This window comes from Otolemur garnettii, unplaced genomic scaffold (genome assembly GCF_000181295.1).
Source record: "Otolemur garnettii isolate 467f Iridium unplaced genomic scaffold, OtoGar3 scaffold00001, whole genome shotgun sequence".
In the NCBI taxonomy this organism is placed as follows: domain Eukaryota; kingdom Metazoa; phylum Chordata; class Mammalia; order Primates; family Galagidae; genus Otolemur; species Otolemur garnettii.
Window position 1 is genome coordinate 11,690,057 of NW_003852396.1, and position 5,030 is coordinate 11,695,086.

Here is a 5,030-nt window from a genome sequence, read left to right on the forward strand (position 1 = left end):
AGAATATGGGGCTGGTGCCCTACTCCTGGAGCCACAGGGGTGCCCTTCACTTCTATTCTGAATGGAATGCCATCATCACCACCTCCTTGAGTCATAAAGACACTTCAGATGTTTTTTCAGTAAGTTGGAAAATAGAGTAAGGACAGAAGCCGAGCGCAGGACCTGGAGCTGGATCCAGAGGGCAGCTAGGCGCCTGCACGGAGTCCTGCCCCGGGGCGCTGAGCCAGCTGCGATGGACATGCGCAGGAGGGCACCCTGTCCCGGGGAATGAAAGCTACTGGTTGATTTGAAAATGCCTGGGTCTCACAAATTTGGAGAGATTCCAGAATATGGCACAATGTCAACAGCAAGAATTGCTGCTCAGATTAGAGTCCCATTAAAAGCTGGATTTCTACGTAATGGCCAAGCCATGGGCAGCCTGAAGACCTGCTGGGGCAGTCACAGTGAGTTTAAAAACACCTTTTAAAATATTGACCCAATGACCATGGTCTGCAGTCTGAACTCAACTGCTTAGGAGCACCTAACACCTATTGGGCACACCTTAAAACGTGTTCCGAAGAACGGGCCAATGGTCCTTCTCTAATGCCCAGCTTGCCTCCTCTCATTATTCCTCCAAGTGACAACTTGGGACAGCATAATGAGGACCAAGTTGTCCGTGGTTTTAAGAAACTCTCAGTTACCCGGGTCTGTGCCTCTACTCCTCCACTTACACCCAGAGACGGCTCCCTTCACTCTTCCTGTCCCGACTCTCTGTGAACCGGCTCCCGGCCCCTTCGGCCACTGCCCAGCTCTGAAGACCTCTGGCTGGAGGAGACAGATTATGAGGTGGAATTCCTAACAAGCTCAGACACAGACTTCCTTTTTATTATTATTTTTTTTTTTCAGACTTCCTTTTATAAGGCTGTACATTTTCTGATTTCGAATATGATGATGTTCCTGGCAGGCGAAGCTTCCGTGGGTGTGGACAGGTCAACTACGCGTATTTTGACATGCGGGCTGTTTCTGTAGCAGATCTCAACTATGCATCTGACCAAAACGGAGGTGTCCCAAGTCCAAATCCTCCACCTCAAACCACCGAAGGTTAAGAAGGTCTCATTCAGGACTAGCAGGATCCTTTAACAAACCGGTCATAAGGATATCCAGCTGTCAACACAGAACTACTCCAAATGCTGATGAAGACAAACCTGAGGTCCCCTCCAGGGTCCCCATACCACCGAGGCCAGTGAAGCTGGATTAGTGAAGGCGGTCTGCAGAAGTCACAGCACTTACATTGATGAGGACAGGCCTCCAGAGTGCCGCCCAGGGAACTTGTATCCCAGAGTAACTCCGGCATATCGAGTCCTAAAAGCCTTCCTTCAAAGCCCTGCAGAGACAGAGCGGTGAAGGGGCTGCCAGCAAGGTTCCCTGCATCCTGCCCATTATTGAAAATGGGAAGAAGGTGAGTTCAAGACACTATTACCTACTACCCGAGAGAGCACCATACCTGGACAAATATGAAAATTTTTTAAGGAAGCAGAAGAAACAAATGCAAGATCCCCAAATCCAGCCATTTCCTGCTGACTGCAGCGTAGTCTCAGCCACGGAAAAGCTGGAATCTAAAGCAAAGATGGATCCAGGCGCCCACATGAAGTAAGTACCCGGTCCACGGTTTCTCCTTAGGCTGCAGGGCTCTGGTTCAGCAGAGTCTGCATAGGAGCAGATGGCTCTCCATTTTCCATTTTGATTGAGGTTCACAGTAACATCTTTCAGATTGTAAAATAAAATAGTTAAGCTCTCTGTCTTAATGAGAAAAATTTAGAGCAGTCGTGAGATGCTAATATTCTGAGAATCCCCAATTTTGTTAGAGATGGAGAGAAGTCTTTATAATTTAGAGATGTGATGGCAGGGAGGGCAGATGGGGAAACTTTTTATATATTCGTATCTTATATGCCTATATATAAACTTGTGGTATAACCATAGACCATAGTTGCAGGTTAACTGGTTAGTTACTATCTTAGGATAATATATATTCAGAATAGCTAAAACCCAACCTGACAGACTGAAAATTAAGCAAATGGAAGAAAATTCAGTATTGAATAGATCAGAATTATCAAAAAAAGAGATTATTCTCATTTTGTAGGTTTGAAGATTTGTGGCTTTTAGGCCTGTTCTATTTTTTTCATTTTTGCAAGTGGTCTTTTCCATGGAGGGCAGGGTGGACATCCTTCACCATGACAGTGCTGACTGAGTTTGGAGGTCCTCCCAGGCCTCATGCTCCCAGGTCTCGGTTTTTGTCTTGCTAAGGGGAGGGATAGCAGCTTATTTGGCATCCAGACAGTCACCTGCACAGGTCTCACATCTTGAAGAGGGAAAGATACAGAGTTAGTGAACAGTTTTTCCTTAAAATTCGCTTGATCCCACCTACTGAAGTGGCTGCTTGTGGTATGGGCCCTGCAGGGACAGTGGGGTCTTGAGACTCCAGTGGAAAATCACGCTTCATGCCAGTGTTTAGCATGTCAGTTTTACAAAATAATGAAGCAATTAGCTATGTGATTGAGAGTTACTGTGTGGGGATGTGTGTTATGATTTTTGTTTTTGTTTTTAGACTGTATTAATAAATAAATATGACACAAGCTGGCCTTGTGTTGCTGGTTCCTAGTCAGTATTTCCTGGGGATTGTTTGCTTTTTAAGTAAAACACTTCTGACCAACAGCATGGTATGTCTTTATACCAGAGGTCGCTCAGCGTCTTTCTGCTTTGGAAACTCTCCGGCCTGCTGCTCACCTGGTGCAGTGAGACACACAGCTTGCGCTCATCTTCACATCCTCCCATGGATTCGTCTTGAGTAACAAGCACAAGAGAGAAGGTGCTCACTGACAGAGGAACATTGCTACAATGTTCTTTTACTGGTTAAACAAGATGTCCACAGTTTAAACTGCTGAATATTATTTGAGCTATCTGAAGATTATTATATTTTAGTGTGAACTAAATGAAGGTTAGAACATGCGTAAGAAAAATGCACTGATTTCTGCTTTACGTATACAGTATTGGACAAAGGATTTTATCCATTTTGTTGCATTAGTTTGAATGTTGTTTTTTCATTGTAATAAAGTTATAATACTTATGAAAAAAAGAAAATAGAGTATAATGTTCAAGCATACCTCATTTACAAATGCATACTTAAGTAGTTTTAAAATCTGATTTCCATAAACCATAGCATTATAAAATCATTAATTTGTTTTCCTTTTACACCAGTTTACTATTTAGTGGATTATTTAACTTATTCTCCAACATAACAAAGTGATCATCTAATGTTCCACAGTTAGATTTAAAAGAAAATGTTCTTCCTCTACTCATGTGAGTAAATAAAGTGAAATAAATCTCTGCCCCCTGTCCAGATGGGGAGGAAGGAGTGTACTTCCAGCCCATGCGGGCAGCTTTGAGTTATAGCTATTATTGTTATTGATAAGATACAGTGCATAGAGAAGGGGTTAGATGTGGACTTGTTGGTTAGATCTACCATCTTTTCTATTTGAAGAGAAACTTTTAATAGTAATTCCTAGCACAACAGCAGGATAAAGCAAACACATACCCAATAACGTCAAAATATTCTCTGAACCAAAGAAAACTATGTAATGTAGTCATAACTCTTTCGGGGAACAATTAGAAATTATGTGCTGTTAGGTCTTCTCAGGCACATGTAACTCATCAATATTTCTATGTGGTATCCTTAGGAGCCAATCACTGTCTCATGACTAAAACATAGATGGAACCTGTACTCCAGCATGGCACTGTGATAAAGTTACGCCATCTTGATTATCAATGAAGCTGTAACAGGAATCATCTATCTAGAAAATTGATCTCCTCCGTCCATCAATGTCACACGTTGCTGCTTTCTTTGTATGCTTTGTACTTCCTCACAGTGCATGATCCAGAGCCAATTTGAAGATGGCATTAATTTAAACATGGCATTACGTTACTACCAATTGAACTGCATTTATTGAAGACTTATTTCACACAACTGCAATATGAAATCTTTGCAGATATAACAAAGGATCTCAGACAATTTAGTCTCCTCAAGGGAAAATCTGCTTTTAAAATATTCTCATATTGTCTTGGTGCCTGCGCCAGCCACATACACAGAGGCTGACAGGTTCGAATCCAGCCCAGGCCAACAAAACAACAATGACAAGTGCAACAAAAAATAGCCAGGCTCTTGATTCTCTATTCTGTTCCCCAGCTACTTACCATTATTTGATCTTTGACAAGCCAATTAAAAACATTCAGTGGGGGGTGGCACCTGTGGCTTGAAAGGGTAGGGTGCCGGCCCTATATGCTGGAGGTGGCAGGTTCAAACCTAGCCCCTGCCCGCCCCCCAAAAAACATTCAGTGGGGAAAAGATTCTCTATCTAACAAATGGTGCTGGGTGAACTGGCTGGCAACCTGTAAAAGACTGAAACTGGACCCACACCTGTCACCATTAACTAAGATAGACTCTCACTGGATTAAAGATTTAAACTTAAGACATGAAACTATAAAAATACTAGAAGAAAGTGCAGGGAAAACTCTTGAAGGAATCGGCCTGGGCGGATATTTTATGAGGAGACCCCCCCCCCAGGCAATTGAAGCAACATCAAAAATACACTACTGGGACCTGATAAAACTAAAAAGCTTCTGCACAGCCAAGAACACAGTAAGTAAAACAAGCAGACAGCCCTCAGAATAGGAGAAGATATTTGCAGGTTATGTCTCTGACAAAGGTTTAATAACCAGAATCTACAAAAAACTCAAACATATAGGCAAGAAAAGAACAAGTGATTCCATCTCAGGGTGGGCAAGGGACTTAGAGAGAAACTTCTCTGAAGAAGACAGGCACACAACCTACAGACACAGGCTCATCATTCCTGATCATCAGAGAAATGCAAATTAAAACTACTTTGAGATATCATCTTAACTCCAGTAAGATTAGCCCATATCACAAAATCCCAAAACCAGAGATGCTGGCATGGATGTGGAGAAAAGGGAACACTTCTACCTTGCTGGTAGGAATG

General features: G+C 42.6%; 1 pseudogene; it reads left to right on the plus strand.

Moving 5' to 3' along the window:
* The first annotated feature begins 337 nt into the window (after positions 1–337).
* On the plus strand, positions 338–1,633 carry LOC100957359 (annotated as a pseudogene).
* Positions 1,634–5,030: the final 3,397 nt, after the last annotated feature.